A 17107-nucleotide genomic window follows, 5' to 3' on the forward strand; every position below is an offset into this window, starting at 1 on the left:
TTTGTAGAGACACCTGGGGGGCTGAGCTCACCTGGTTCACTGGGGTGATTGGGTGACTCACCCTCTATCCCTACGGAGTTTCATGGTCTCTCCATGACCACGTGACCCCTGCATGTGGTTTCTTCCACAGAGTAGCCACTCTACTTACCATGACTTAAGGCTCCCCAAAGTAGAGAGTCTGGTCCTTCTAAAGGCATTGACCTGGAGCAGGTAAACCATATCCTAAGGTGAGCCATGGGCCAGGCCAGATTCAGTGTGGAAGGGGACACTCAGGGGAGTGGAAAATGGGAAGTATGGTCTCTTGGGGCCAGACTGGCTACCTCAGTGTGATCCACATTGGGGGTGCTTTGCTCAGCAGAGGGGTGAGACAAATTTTCTTTTCTCCTGTGTTGTTTGCCTGGAGGCCAAGGGGATCAAGAGCTTCTTGGTGAAGAGAGGCTGTAATTCTCCCCTCCCACTGTTCACTCCCTCCACAGTTCACCTAGAAAAATCTCCCAAATCCTATAATAAGACATGTCTTTTTAAAAAAAATGATTAATAGCATGATTTTGTATTCATTTCAAATATTACATAACTGTTACCATTGCTTAATAATATGCCAAGCATAGCTCTAAGCAGTTATATCTTATTGAATTTTCCCAACAACTCTATGGAGATGACATTGTGACTCTTGTTTTACAGAAGTATCAGTTATGTGGGCTAAACTGTTGTAACAAACAGATTCCTAAATAGTTTTTAACCCAAATATGATAGAGGTTTGTTTCTTGTTTATGTAACCAAGATGAGGCTTCGGGGTTGGCAGGCAGCTGTGCTCCATTTAGTGTTTCACGGACCCAGGCTCCATCCAGCTTGTGGCTCTGCTGTGCCCTCTGGTTTGAACAGACCATGGTGTGGCACACGGGGGACGGAGATGGGGTTTGGTGGATATTCCCCACTTGTACTCTGAATCCATTGTCCCTTTCCCCACCCTCCTCTCTGCCACTGGGAGGCTAACCTCAACCTCCATGGACTATTCCAAAGGGTTCTCAACATGCTGACTTCCGACTAGATGTGGCCAATGGGAGACAAAGGCAGGAAGTTAGAGACTTCCCTGGCTCTCTTTCTATTGGCCTATAGTTGGACAATAAATTACTTTTCCTACCAAAGGTTTCAGTGCAGGAGTGATATTGGAGTTCTGAGCCACCCATAGAGGAGAGATCTTAGTGAATACTCTAAGAATACAGCTGAAAATCCAGAAAGGCTACAGCCTAGAAGTAAAGGCTTCACCCTAGGACAATAGAGAAAGCTGAAACAAAGTCTAAAATCAATTATCTGTAAGATCAAGGTAATCCTCCAGTTACTTAGCTGCCTACCAGAATTAAAAAACAAAAACAAAAGCACTCTTCAGAGGATGATGTTATAATCCGGAATCTCCACAATGTAACATTCAAAATGTCCAACATATTTTTTAAAAATTACTAGACAAAGACAGAGGCAGGAAATGTGATCTATTGTCAAGAGAAAAAACAGTCAACAGCGGTAAACTCCAGGTGTTGGAATTGGCAGGCAAAGATGAAAATATATAAATGTACTAAAGGATTTAAAGGAAAAGGTGAACACAACATTTGCCCAAATGAGGAAATTCAGCCTAGAAATGAAATGTTTTAAATGGAAATTCTTGAACTGAAAAATACAGTATCTGAAATGAAGAATTCTTTGGACTCACTTAATAAAATGTTGGAGATGAGAATTAAAAGGTTCTGTGAACTCAGTGACAACTCCACAGAAAGCAGACTTCATTGTACTGCCCTTCACAGATATTGCGCATCTTATAAACTGAAGGTTTGTGGTAACCCTGTATTGAGCAAGTCTGTTGGTACCATTTTTCCAACAGCGTTTCCTCATTCCATGTCTCTGTATCACATTTTGGTAATTCTCACAATATTTAAACATGTCCCATTATTGTTATATTTGTTATGGTGATCTGTGATCAGTGATCTTACTACTGCAAAAAGATTATGACTCGCTGAAGCCTCAGATGATTGCTAGCATTTTTTAACAGTAAAGTACTTTTTAATTAAGGGTTTCTCTGGTGGCTCTGACAGTAAAGAATCTGCCTGCAACGCAGGAGATGTAGGTTTGATCCCTGGGGCAGGAAGATCTCCTGGAAAAGGAAATGGCAACCCACTCCAGTATTCTTGCCTGGAGAATTCCGTGGACAGAGGAGCCTGATGGGCTACAGTCCATGGAGTTGCAAAGAGTTGGACATGACTGAACGACTAACACAACATACTTTTTAATTAAGGTATGTACATTATCATTTTTAGATGCAACACTTTTGCACACTGAATAGACTACAGTAGAATATGAACATACTTTTATATGCACTGGGAAACCAAAAAAAACATGTGACTCACTTTATTATAATATTCACTTGATTTTAATGGCCTGGAATTGAACCTACAGTATCTCTGAGGTGTGCCTATTTACAAATGTCGAACTGCTATGTTGTACAAATGAAACTAATATAGTATTGTTATGTCAGATACACTTAAATGTTTTTTAAAAGGAAGTAATTTGGCAATATTTACCAACATTAAAACTGCGCAAAAGTCCAGTAATTCCTCTTTTGAACTTTAACTTACGTGTCAAAAAATGAGGACTGTACAAGGTGATTCATTGCAGCTTTGTTTGTAATAGCAAGAAGACTAGAGTTTTTGTGGAGTTTGTTTACACAGAATGCATTTGCACTCAGTCCATGGACTATAGCCCACCAGGTTCTTCTGTCCATGGAATTTACCCAGGCAAGAATACTGGAGTGGGTTGCCATCTCATTCTCCAGGGGATCTTCTGGACCCAGGGGTCAAGCTCGCATCTCATGCCTCCTGCATTGGCAGGCAGGTTCTTTACCACTAGTGCCACCTGGGATGCAACCTAAATGATCATCAGTGAGGGATGGTTAAATAAATTACAGTATACCTGTACCATGGAACTCTAGGCTATCTAAGGAAATTAGAAAGCTCTTTATGTGTTGATGTGGAATGATGTTCAAGATGTTATAAAAGAGCAAAGAAGACTTATGCAGCTGAAACTTTAAGAAGCCTTGATCTAGCAGATGTTGGTCCTTTGAGAAAAGACCCAAAGACGTGAATGCTTCTCCACAAAGTGGAAAACCAAAGGAAGTGAGATAAGAAGCAGGGATCCTCGAGGAAGGTAAATGGCAAACTGGCTGGAGCACCATAAGATAGAAGGATAAAGGAAAACTAGGTTGTGGGAACTCCATGTTTCTTCTCCAGGGTATTTTTTAATGGGCTTAGGAGATTAGCATGCTTGATTTCTAGAATGTTTCTGCAGTGATTCAGAGGCTGGAGTAGAAGGGCTTCAGCTTACCTCCTCTCACGAAAACACAAATATCCCAGCTAACTGCTAAACAACCATTGAGCAAAGGAGAGTGTTGTTGTTCAGTTGCTAAGTTGTGTCCACTCCTTGTGACCCCACTGCAGTACACCAGGCTTCCCTGTCCTTCACTATCTCCCAGAGTTTGCTCAAACTCATGTCCAGTGACTTGGTGATGCCATCCAATCATCTCATCCTCTGTCACCTGCCCTTCTCTTTCTACCCTCAATCTTTTCCAGCATTAAGGTCTTTTTCAATGAGTCAGTTCTTTGCATTAGGTGGCCAAAGTACTGGGGCTTCAGCTTCAGCATCAGTCCTTCCCATGAATATTGAGGGTTGATTTCCTTTAGGATCTACTGCTTTGATCTCCTTGCTTTCCAAGGGACTCTCAAGAGTCTTTTCGAGCACCACAGTTTGAAAGCATCAGTTCTTCAGCACTCTGCTTTCTTTACTGTCCAGCTCTCACACCTGTACATAACTACTGGAAAGACAATAGCCTTGACTATTAGAACTTTTGTCAGCAAAATGATGTCTTTGCTTTTTAACACACCATCTAGGTTTGTCATAGCTTTCCTGTCAAAAAGCAATTGTCTTCTAATTTCAAGGCTGTAGTCACCATCCACAGCGATTTTAGAGCTGAAGAAGAGGAAGTCTGTTATTGCTTCCACCTTTCCCCTTTCTATTTGCCATGAAGTGATGAGACTAGATGCCATGAGCTTAGTTTTTTTAATATTGAGTTTTAAGCCAGCTTTTTCACTCTCCTCCTTCACAGGCTTTTTAGTTCCTCTTCACTTTCTGCCAAGTACAGGTGTAAGCAAAGTACATCAGGTGAAATGCCAGGCTGCATGAATTACAGGCTGGAATCAAGATTGCTAGAAATATCAACAGCTTTAGATATGCAGATGATACCACTCTAATGGTAGGAATGGAAGAGGAACTAAAGAACCTCTTGTTAAGGGTAAAAGAGGAGAGTTTAAAAGCTTGGCTTAAAGCTCAACACTCTTAAAGCGAAGATCATGGCATCTGGTCCCATCACTTCATGGCAAACAGAAGGGGGGAAAGTGGAAACAGTGGCAGATTTTATTTTCTTGGGCTCCAAAATCACTGCAGATGGTGACTGCAGCCATGAAATTGAAAGACACTTGCTCCTTGAAAGAAAAGCTATGACAAACCTAGGCAGCATATTAAAAAGCAGAGACATCATTTTGCTGACTAAGGTCCATCTTGTCAAAGCTATGGTTTTTCCAGTAGTCATGTATGTGAGACTAGGAGCATAAAGAAGGCTGAGCACTGAAGAATTGATGCTTTCGAACTGTGGTGCTAGAGAAGACTCTTGAGGGTCCCTTGGACAGCAAGGAGATCCAACCAGTCAATCCTAAAGGAAATCAGTCCTGAATATTCATTGGAAGGACTGATGCTGAAGCTCCAATACTTTGGCTACCTGATGCAAAGAGCTGATTTCATTGGAAAAGACCCTGATGCTGGGAAAGATTGAGGGCAGGAGGAGAAGGGGGTGACAGAGGACCAGATGGATGGATGTCATCACTGACTCGATTGACATTAATTTGAGCAAACTCTGGGAGATAGTGAAGGACAGGGAAGCCAGGTGTGGTGCAGTCCATGGGGTCACCAAGAGTTGGATACAGCTTAGCGACTGAACAACATTTTATCATCTGGACAAATTGTTTCAGCAGTCCCATCAAGAAAATACCCAAACCATGGAAACCCAACAATTTGGCCATAAACTAGGCTATGTGAAAGTGAAAGTCACTCAGTTGTGTCCAACTCTTCCCGACCCCACAGACTATACAGTCCATGAAATTCTCCAGGCCAGAATACTAGAGTGGGTAGCTCTTCCCTTCTCCAGGGGATCTTCCCAACCCAGGGATTGAACCCAGATCTCCCACATTGCAGGCGGATTCTTTACCAGCTGAACCTCCAGGGAAGCCACCAGTGGGAATGGCTACCCACCCCAGTATTCTGGCCTGGAGAATTCCATGGACTCCAGGGGTCACAAAGAGTCAGACACAACTGAGTGACTTTCACTTTCTGCCTGTCATGTGTGCAAAGTGCCTACTTTGTTCTCAAGATGGAAACATTGTCCCCCACCGGCAAAGACAGTTTACAACCAATGCTTCATCATTTCCATTTTCAGTCTGTTGACATATCAAAAATTATTGACTTTAGAACACTAATATTCACAGCCATTCTCTTTAGTCATTTGTGAGGCCTGTCTTGAGGTGAGAACTAGATTAAAGGAACAAAGCCAAGGGCCAAAATGTGAGCTGAGAACTGACAGGGTCCCCGCTTTCCCAGGAGTCATCCTCTGACATAATCTGGATGAAGTTTGTAGCCAGAAAGTCATGTATTGAGGTTCCCCAGGACAGACGGGCCCAGGGGAGGCTTCAGGTCAGACCTGGCCCCAGGCCTTTGACTGGGATGCTCCTCCCCCGTTCTGTTCACTCACGGTGTGTCCACATGCTCACCTCTGGGCTCTGTGCTTGGCATTTTACACACCCTGGCATTTTACACTCTGGGCAGCTGGCAAGGGGCCTTGGTTTTGTTTGCAGAGTTGCCTAATCTGATACTGGCGTTTAGAAACAGAGTCAGGCTCCTCGAGTCCAAACAAGGGAGAAACAGAGGCCTTCTAGGCTCTTGTGAGCCCCAGTGGACTGCACCATGAGGTGCTCCCAAAGTTTTGTGGTTAAATGGACTTGAACTAACCTTCCCTAAGGCTGACAGGGAGTCTTCAGAGGGGACAGGCCACTCCACCCTGGGCAACCAGCTATGAGAAAACTGGTCACTCCTGCCTGGACTGGCCTGGGGAAGCTGTGGGCTGGGGATAGACTGCCTACGTGACCTCCTTATCCTCCCCCTCTGATGTCATCTGCTTCCCTGGCAAAGAGGACATAATGGCCTTGGTTCTCCCACGGCAGCCCCGCTTCCCTTCTTGATTGTTCCTCGCTGTTCTCTCTTCCAGATGTGTATTCCCAAAGAGCCCCCAAGTGAAACAGATTCAGGACCCCCACAAGCCAAGGTTGCATATCTGATAGCAATCTGCTCCAATATGTTGGCCACCTGATGGGAAGAGCTAACTTATTGGAAAAGACCCTGATGCTGGGAAAGATTAAGGGCAGGAGAAGGGGGCAACAGAGGATAAGATGGTTGGATGGCATCACCGATTCAATTGACGTGAATTTGAGAAAACCCCGGGAGATAGTGGAGGACAGAGGAGCCTGGCATGCTGCAGTCCACGGGGTCACAGAGTCGGACACGACTGTGACTGAGCAACAACAATCTGCTTTTTGTCCACCAAAATCCCCCCAAATGCCAAGGCCTTAACTCAGAGACATGAACCTTCACGGTGGCCTTTATGGTCACAGGGACTCAGGAGAGCCTGGGGCAGAGAAGCCTTCAAAAGGGATTGTGTCCAAACTCTGGCACCCACCCCTTCTCCGGCTGGTTCAGCTTCATCCAGTGCAGGGAAGGGCAAGTGTGGCCTTTGGTACCACCTCTGGCCACCCTGCCACAGTCCCTCACAGCCTCCATCTTGGGGGGCTTGAGAGTATCCTGACCCATTCCAAAAGGTGATGTCCAGGTGGGGAGTCAGGTGGAATCACAGTCTTGGGCCCCTGTGGACTCTCTCATGCTAGACAGGGAACAGGTGATATATTTGCCAAGAAGGATGAAAGCTGCTTCTCAGCTGGGCCAGGCACAGGCTCCAGGAACCTACTCTTCACATCAAGCCTCAGGCCTGCAGTCCCCAAGGGCCCGGAACTGGGACACTTCTGGTTTCTTTGTGTTTCTGTGTAACAACCAACAGTGGATTGTCCTACCTTCTATTTCTGTCCTGTGTGGCAGCCGCCAAGATATACATGACCACTGGACAGTGCCTCATCTGAACTGGGCTGCTGGGTGTACAACACACACCAGACATTTTGGGGGGTAGACTGGGATTCTAACATTTACTAAAACAATGCTATCGGTTCAGTTCAATTGTGCAGTCGTGTCTGACTTTTTGCGACCCCATGGACTGCCCCACGCCAGGCTTCCCTGTCCATCACCAACTCCCAGAGATTACTCAAACTCATGTCCATCGAGTCAGTGATGCCATCCAACCATCTCATCCTTTGTCGTCCCCTTCTTCTCCTGCCCTCAATCTTTTCCAGCATCAGGGTCTTTTCCAATGAGTTGGCTCCTCACATCAAGTGGTCAAAGTATTGGAACAGACTGCTATTGGAACAGGTGGCTAAAGTATTGGAGAATAACGCTATGGATGAATAGAAACAGCGAAGAACTGAAGAATTAAGATGCAAGCTATGTAAAGTCCCAGTTAAAACCTCAAAGTGTCAAATGTATTCACTCATTAGCTAAATAAAAGCCCAAGAAAGACCCAATATAATCAAGCACTGCAAAATGGTTGGTGACTGTCAGTTATTAAAATTTTGGATTTTCTATCCATTGAATATGCAATGCAGAATAAGACTGCAAAATATCTCGTTAATAATTGGTCTGCTGATTACACAGTGAATGATAATATTTTGCTCAGAAAGATTGAGGGTAGGAGGAGAAGGGGGTAACAGAGTATGAGAGAGTTCGATGGATCACCAACTCAGTGGACAGGAGTTTGAGCAAACTGGGAGATGGTCAAGGACAGGGAAGCCTGGCATGCTGGGTTCATGGGTTTGCCAAGAGTTGGACACCACTTAGCGACTGAACAACAACAACAGCACTAATACAATACAATTAGTTTTCAATTTCTTTTCCTTTTTTGTAACATGTGACTCATAGAAGAGTTTAAGTTATGTGTATGACTTGTCTACTTCTATGGAATGGCGCTGGTCTGCTCGGTAATGCCAAGAGCTACGGGTCTCAGGATCTCTCTCCTGTATGATTCCAAGGCTAAGTTGCCAAAAGGGAAGGTGCATGCAATTTGGGAGCACAAGTGAGCAGCAGCCACTGTGTTTTCAAGGTCACTGTTAGGTTGAGGCAGTGGGAGACAGACAGTGGGGAGCTGGTGGGTTAGGGTGGGTCCTTGCTCTTGTCCCACAGGAAGCTCTTATCCCTGAGGGCGAGCCTCACTGACCTACACTGACCCCAGGCCCTTGGCTGCAAACCCTCAGAGGACAGTCACAAAGAGCCAAGAGCCTTCCAAAGACGTCTACCCTGGGCCCTTCCCTAGTCCTACGCTTCATCCCACCACCATGACAGGTCTGACTTCCATAACACCACAGGATTCCCTGGTAACCTCTGAGGTTCTGCTTCCCAGATGGCTCTCCACCCTTCAAGGGGCGCTGAGGCCTCATAGCCTACTGGGAGCTAAAACCTCAAAACACAAAACTAGAGAACATCAAACATCTTGGTTAATGTGACAGAGTACAGCTGGACAGAATTCAAGCAAGAGGCTAGCTCTTGGCTATCAGGCCTCCTACCCAGGCCTCTAAGATCCTGTTTCTTCCCTTTCCACTCACCCCTAGTCAGGCTCCCTTCCCCTTTAGCATTCCCCTTCCCCTAGATCCTCTCCAACCCACAAGCATGCCACCTCCCTGCTGTCTTGTTTTTTTAATTTTATTTATTTGGCCAAGTTGGGTCTTAGCTGCAGCACACAAGGTCTTTGTTGCATCACTCATGATTGTTTCATTTCTGCACACAACTCTTTAGTTGCAGCATGTGGGTTTAGTTGCTCCAAGGCACGTGGGACCTTAGTTCCCTGGCCGGGGATCGAACTTGAGTCCCCTGCATTGCAAGGTGGATTCTCAACCACTGGACCACCAGGGAAGTTCTTCCCCACAGTTTTTAAAGCACCTGAAAGGAAACAAACACCCTCCCTCTTTCTCTCCTACAAATTTTAACACAAGATCTACACTCATTGCTTCACTTTTGGATCCTATTTCAACACCTGCCACTACTAGAACCACAGGGGGCAAGTTGCTTGTGGCCTAGTTTCCAAATGCACTGGCTTCTTTTCAGTCCTGCCCAGCCTGACCTCCGAACAGAGCTGGACACCACAGCCCAGTCTCTCCCTCCAGAACATTCACTCTGCCATCATCACCCCTCTGTTGACCTTCCCTGGTTTCTCTTCATCTCCCAGTCCCTGCATTAGATCTCCCTTGGGAACTGACCTTAGCCCATGTCTCTCCTCACTTTACACCCTTCTCTGAGCACTGTCATCTTCTCCGAAGTATTTTTAAATCATCATCTCCAAAGGAATGACTTGTATCTTTCCAACACTGCTCACTGGAGGTTCCACAGGGTCCCAGGTTCAATGTGTCCAAAATGAAACTTGTCACCTGCCCATTCTCTCCCAGTTTTCCATCTTCTAGTAATGTAGTCAAGATCTTTCCTGTTCCAAGTGACTTACACAAGTAAATGGACCTTTGAACAGAGGTAAGCAAAACCCAGGGCCTCAAGGGATGTCCTCAAGATCTGGCCTCGAACCATTTTGCTTCACTCTGGGGCAGCCCCTCCCCATACCCTGTTCCCTGCAGCTTCAGGCTCACAGCTTCCAGGCTCAAATCCAGGGGAAAGAAACTCTCTCTTCTTGGTAACTTCTGCCCAGTTGCCTGGATTCCCTTTGACTGGATCATATATCCATTCTAGAACCAATCCCTGTATCTAGGGATAGGATTTCACTGACTGGCAATTTAATTGGATTATATACAATCCAGAAGAGTTGATTCTGGTTAGGCAAAAGTGGTCCTTCCCCCCACCAGGCATATATGCCCATCAACATACTGGGTAGATTTTTGTGTGTGTCTCTTGTCTTCTCTCCATTTCCTTAGTTGAACTCCTTATCTTCTCTAGTCTGGACTATTTGAATATTCCCCTAAGGAGAACTTCTTCCAGTTACTTACATTCCATCCACCATCCACACCACTGACACAGTTACCTTTTTAAAGCTTGGATTGGATGTCAAGATTCATCCCTGTCGCTTTGCATGTCTGTAGTTTGTTCATGTCCCTTGCTGACCAGAAGTCCATCCTTAGGTTATACTCCAGTTTGTTTTTCCATTCATCTATTGACAGACATGTTTCCAGGACTTGGCTATATTAAACATTCGTGTACAAATCTTTGTGAGAATCTATTTCCATTTCTCTTGAGTAGATACCTATGAGTAGAACTGAAGAGTCTTGTGGTGAGTGTATGTTTCAACTCTTTGGGAGTTTTAACTCTTGGAAACTGCGAAGGTATTTTCCAAACTAGTTTCACTATTTTACATCCCCACTGGCAAACGTATGAGAATTCCCTGTGCCAATCCTTGCTATCATCCTTTCTGATACTTGCTATCATCATAATTCTTAACGTTATTTCACAGGTGTGCAGTGGCGTTTCATTGTGGTTTTAATTTGCATTTCCTTAAGAGTGCGATATTGCAGATTTTTGTGTGCTTTTTGGCCTTTTGTATATTTCTTTTGTGAAACGTTTGTTGAGATGTTTGCTTATTTTCAATTGGGTTTCATGACTTATTGAATTAATTTGCTAAAAACTTAAGAAATTAATTTCACATCTGTGTCCATGAGGAATATCGGTCTTTAGTTTTCTTATAAAACTTTATTTTTGGTATCAGAGTAATGCTAACCTTATAAAATGATTTGGAAAGTGCTTTTTCCTCTTTCCTGAAAGGATTTGTATAGGATTGAAATTAATTTCTCCTTAAATGGTTGATGGGATTCACAAGTAAAGCTAACTGGGTCTGGAGTTTTCTTCCTGAGAAGATTTTTAATGACAAAGTTAGTTTCTTTAACAGATATAAGGCTATTTAGATTTTCTATTTCTTCTGTCAGTTTTGATAATTTGTGCCTTTCAAGAAATGTGTCCATTTTATGTGAGTTGTCAGATTTAAAAGCACAAAGTTATTTATAGTATCTCCTTGTTATCCTTTAAATGTCTATAGGATCTGCAATGATGTCCCCTTCTCCACAGTGAAGTATTTGGGGCAGGGGGTAGGGGGGTGAAAAGAGCCAGATTCTAATTTTCTACAGTAGGAAAAAAGAAGATAACATCTCTGATGGAAAGAAATCAAGAATAGGTGGTAGAAATATGGTGTTTGAAAAAAACAGAGGTAAGAACAAGAAGAAATTGGAAGAGTTGAAAATAGTTGCCCCTGTGGACAGGATTTAGTGTGGGGTGGACCATGGTATGGCAAAGGACAGAAAGCAGTTCATTTTAAACAAGTTCAAGTGCAGGGCTATTTCATTCTAGATCTTGCCTCTCTCATTTTCCTTTCCCTCCCACAACTCAGGCTGCACTGAAGATGTGCTCCTTGTTTCACTCCCTCAGTAATAAGATGCTCCTTTTGTTAGCATCGTTAAGGGCCTTGGCTCAATCTGGTTTCCCTGGTTGTCAGACCCAACTCCTATCCTATTTGCAGAGATGGCAGACCTGGACATCCCCAAGGATCCTTACCTTGGCTGGTGGTGTACCTGGTGTACTTGAAACCCAGAGGATCTTTTTAAGTTTAAATTCATTCATGTATTTATCTTTGGTTGCGCTGGGTCTTCGTTGCTGTGCATAGGCTTTCTCTAGTTTCAGAGAGCGGGGACCACTCTCTGGTTGTGGTGCCTGGGCTTCTCATTCCTGTGACTTCTCTTGTGGAGCACAGACTTTGGGCACATAGGCTTCAGTAGGTGCAGCTCACAGACTCTAGGGTGCAGCCTCAGTAGTTGTGGGACATGGGCTTAGCTGCTTCAAGGCATGTGGAATCTTCCTGGACAAGGGATTAAACTGATGTCCCCTGTATTGGCAGGAGGATTCTTATCTCCTGTAACCACAGGGAAGTCCAGGGGATCATCTTTTAAACTCTCCCCTCCTTGATATGACAAAATCATCTTCAGTAATAATCATGAATGAAGTCAAGAAATGCAGACAGTGAAAATATTTTATTGAATTTTTAAAGTAATTATGCCAGTCACATTAAAGAAGTATCATAGGACAAAATAGAGCACAACCACTTAATCTTTTTACATGTATATAATATTTATATATTTACTTAATGATTTTAACTTTGGTTATTTTGGTTATAGGTCTATATAAAAATGTTTATTTAAATAATTGTCCAGTAACTAGTAAGTGAATTTTAATAAAATCAATACATCTGCCAAAAGTAAACTTTGAACAACTAATAAACCACGATCAATAATGCTTGATTTTGTTTCATTAGTGAACTAAAATTTTCTCTTTCCAAACAAAAGTGTTATACTTCATAGTCTGCACTGTTTCACTGCTTAAAATTTTAAACACCAATAAAAACTGGAAGTGGTTACAGAATGACAGAATTGGAGCTGTTCAAGCTTTTCGCTTTACCTTTACAATCACTGTCCATTATCATTTACTTCAAATATATTATTTAAATGCAGGGATATGGAGAAACACAGGGGTTGGAGATGTGAACTGTGCCCCAGTAGGCTTGAATGATTCAAAAACAGTAAACTTCATCTCTAAGTGAAGATGTGAAGATGAGTCTGTGTGTGTTGGGGGCCCACTGCACACCGGGGAGCTCTCAATTAATTCCCATGTGGAATACAAGCTGTATTAAAGGACAAGTAAGATGAACGTGCTAATTTGAAGCTTTTGTACATATCATCAGTATCATCAAAACTCAACAGAACTTAGGCCCACTGAAGATGTTTAAGAGGAGAATTTTATCACAGATCTTGCTTAGAACTGCCAACTGCATGGTGAGAAAAAAACCAACTGGCCTTTAATCTTAATTACCTGATTGTTTTTTAATTGTTGGTATTGAATGGCCAGGCAGCCACTCCCACCTTAGTGTGTCACGGTCATGGGCCAACCGTTCAACAGCTGCTCGGTCCAAGAAAGGACACTCACTGTTTCTACTCAACCCACCATTCACACCCCACCCTCCCATCTTAGCTTCTGCTCCCAACAAAACTTTTCTTACCACAGTGTCCTCCACCTTGTCGAGCCCAGCACACATCTCACTGGGCTTTTCAGCATCATCCAACCAATCGACCATGTTTTCTTTCTGGAAACATTCTCTTGCACTTTTTTCCCCATGTGTCCAGTCACTCTTTCCCAGTCTCCCTTACTGGGTCACCTTCCTACACACACACACTCATTAAATGTTGGTGTCCTGAAGGCCTGGTCCAGCACCTCTTCTCTCCTGTTCTATGCTCACTGGAATCAAATGGACTCCCATCACACCAAACATGCTTCACTGGAGAGTCACCCTCTCTCAAGTTCTAAACTGCCTACTTTCCATCTGTGTTCAACACGCCACTGACAAACTAAATATACCCACAACCTAAGACACTCATTTATTCAATTGACCTTCAACAGATATGTGTGTGTGCTCAGTTGTGCCCAACTCTTCGCGACCCCATGGACTGTGGCCCGCCAGGCTCTTCTGTCCATGGAATTCTTCTAGAATACTGGAGTGGGTTGCCATTTCCTCCTCCAGGGGATCTTCCAGACCCAGGGATTGAACCCACATCTCCTGTATCTCTTGCACTGGCAGGCGGATTCTTTACCACTAAGCCAACAGATATGTAACTGTCAGTAAATGGACAGCAGTCATAAACATCCCAGCTCTTTCTCCAGTATTCTCCCACCTTGATAATCGTATCACTGCCCACCTGGTTAAAGCTGGAACCCAGGGAATGACCCTTGATACCTCTTTCCCTCTTATCCTCTACATTAAATCAACCCCTCTGTCTCATCTACTGTTCCTTGAAAACATGTCCCAGGGCTCTGCACCTCTCTCCATCTCCACTGCCTGCTCCTGGTCCAAGCCGCCATCATTTCTTACCTGGACGCTGCAGTGGCCTTCCTTCCTCTCTTCAGTCATGCTACTCATTCTCCATTTTGCAGCCAGACAGGTATTTCTGGAAATGCTAATCTTACACGAAGTGCTCAGTCACTTCAGCCACATCTGACTTTCAATGACCCCATGGACTATAGCCCCACTCGCTGCATATCTCTGGCCCCAAGAAGGCTGGCAGCGCCTCCTTGTTGCTGGAGGGACAGAGGCTTAGTGACTTTGGCAACAGTTACCTGTGTTGTCTGGGAACACACCTGGCAATGGGCAGTCTCTGTATACAAACCATCAAGCAGAATGGAGAGGTGCCTTTCTGCAGGCTTGGCTCAACTTCCTAGAAGTCTCTGTGTACCCCTGAGGTAAGGTGTCCCAAGAAAACATGCTCCAAAGGCAGCGCTTTTCCCCCTGAAACTGCCCTGGGAGTCAAGTCAGCACTCTCCTCCCCGTCCCTCTCCTCCCATACCACCCCCTTCCAGGGTTTCCAAGGGCCTTGCAGCCCTAGATCCGCATACTTCCTCCAAGATAAAATGTACCCACGACTTTTTTTGTGCTTTGGAGTCAGACCAGAGTAAGCCTGAGGTGTGAAGTTTCATCACCCCCTGGGACACAGCGGGGACTGTTGCACCAGTGGGGACACAGGGCCTGGCCTGAGAGCATGAGGTAGGCAGGCATAGGACCATCGTTCCAGCATCAACTCCTTCTGAAGTCCCAGCAGGATTACTTGGAGGCAGCTTAAATGAGGATGCCGTGTTTCCTTCTTTCTCCTTTGTTTACTTTAAGTTCTCACCGCCGTTCCGAAGGACTATACAGAACTTGCTTCTTGGGCCACTCGCAAGACACCGGTCAGAGCTCTCTTACAGAAAAATAAGTAAAGTCTTACAGGTTTTGATTAATATAGTCTGTAAACTTCTATTGGTAAGTGTGTATGTACTTATCTGTCCTTCCCATAGTCTGTCCATCCATCCATCCTTCTATCCTACCTGCCTACTTACTGATCTTTCTTTATAAGCCTCAAAGAGGATATTTTTGTTTCATATGCTCACGGAACATTTAAAAAAACTGATCAAGTAACTGGACAAAAATAAACCACAACAGATTTTTTTAAATTTAGAAAACTTTAGGTTATATATGCTGATTACAAACCAGTAAAATTTAAAATAGCTAATTTAAGCAGGATACTTTTTTAATATTTAAAAATTAAAAACACATTCCTAGGTAGGTCTTAGATGAGAGAAGAAATCAAAAGTAAATTAAAAACTACACAGAAAGCAACTTAAGAACACTTAATATCAAAATTTATGGGATAAACAAAGCTGCATTTTGAAAAAAATTTATAACCCTGAAATGTCATCATTATTCAAGAAGATAGGTGAGGAAAAAAAAAAACACGAAATGAAAAACGTATCTTAGAAAGCAAGAAAAGAACAGTAAAGATAAATCAAAACAAGCCAGGTGGCAGGACCAAAAGATTAAAGGTACAATCAATAGAATAATACAAACAAAGTAGCAAAGAGAAACCAGTCCCAAATTCCTCCTTTGAAAAGAACAGCAACTTCCTCAAAAACTTAGTTGTGAAAAAAAAAAGTAAAAATATGCAAGATTAGGAATGAGACAGGAGAAATGAGCAGGCACAAGAGGTATTAAAATAATCTTTGGTGAATACATACAAATGTATGGCAACAAATGTAAAAAACATAAGAGAATTGGATGATTTTTAAATAAGCTACCAAAACTGAAGCATGAAGCAATAGAAAACTTGAATACTCCAGTTAGCAGAGCGCACACACGTTGGTGGGGTGGGGAATGAAGCTTAAAGGAACCACTGAAAAAGCTTCTAGAGCCTGATGGGTTTGTGGCCTGGGGCTTTCCAGGTGGCACAGTGGTAAAGAATCTGCCTGCCAATACAGGAGCCCCAAGAGACATGGGTTTGATCCCTGGGTTGGGGAGATCCCCTGGAGAAGGAAATGGCAACCCACTCCAGTATTCTTGCCTGGAAAATTCCATGGACAGAGGACCCTGGCGGGCTCCAGTCCATGGGGTTGCAAAGAGTTGGGCATGACTGAGCACAGCACAGCACAAGGGTTTGCAGCCAACTTGCATCTAACTTTTGGAAAACTAGAACTGTATATTCTATCATAACTTAAGTATTGTAAGACACAGAAAATGGTGGAGAGTTCTCCTTTTAGGAAAGGAAAGGAAGGAAAAGTGAAGTCGCTCAGTCATGTCCGACTCTTTGAGACCCCATGGATGGAGTAGCCTGAGGCTACTCCATCCATGGGATTTTCTAGGCAAGAGTACTGGAGTGGATTGCCATTTCCTTCTCCAGGGAATCTTCCCAACCCTGGGATAGAACCCAGGTCTCCCACACTGTAGACAGAAGCTTTACCGTCTGAGCCACCAGGGAAGTCCTCCTTTTAGGAAGGCAGCACAATTTTAATTTTATCATCTGATGAAGATGTTATGAAAAGAGAAACTTACAGACTCTCCTCTCACTATAAAGATGCAAAGACTCAAAATACTAGCAAAAAGAATCATGGAATGTATCAAAAGAATAACAATAACATTATGACCAAATGGGGCTTATTCCAAGAGACTAAGGGTGGTGTAATACCAGGAAATCTATCAATGTATGCCATTTTTAAAAAATTAAAGGAGAAGAAACAATATGGTCATAATAATAGATGCTGTGAAGGGACTTTTGCTATAATTTCACAGCCATTCCTAACTTAAATTCCTACAAAAAATGAAAAGATGGTCAGGTTCACTGCTGGTAATTTACTAAAGAAAGAATGAGATGCGACTGAGACCCCTTTCAGACTGGTTAACATTTCTGGCGGGAGTGCCAGGAGAGGGCACTTAGATGGGCCACAGCCCTCCACATCCCCAGCAACAGGTTTGGAAAGTGATCTTGTGTGTATCCACGGAGACCACTGGCTGCTGGGAATCTACTGCCCA

This window comes from Ovis aries, chromosome 12, assembly GCF_016772045.2.
Source record: "Ovis aries strain OAR_USU_Benz2616 breed Rambouillet chromosome 12, ARS-UI_Ramb_v3.0, whole genome shotgun sequence".
In the NCBI taxonomy this organism is placed as follows: Eukaryota; Metazoa; Chordata; class Mammalia; order Artiodactyla; family Bovidae; genus Ovis; species Ovis aries.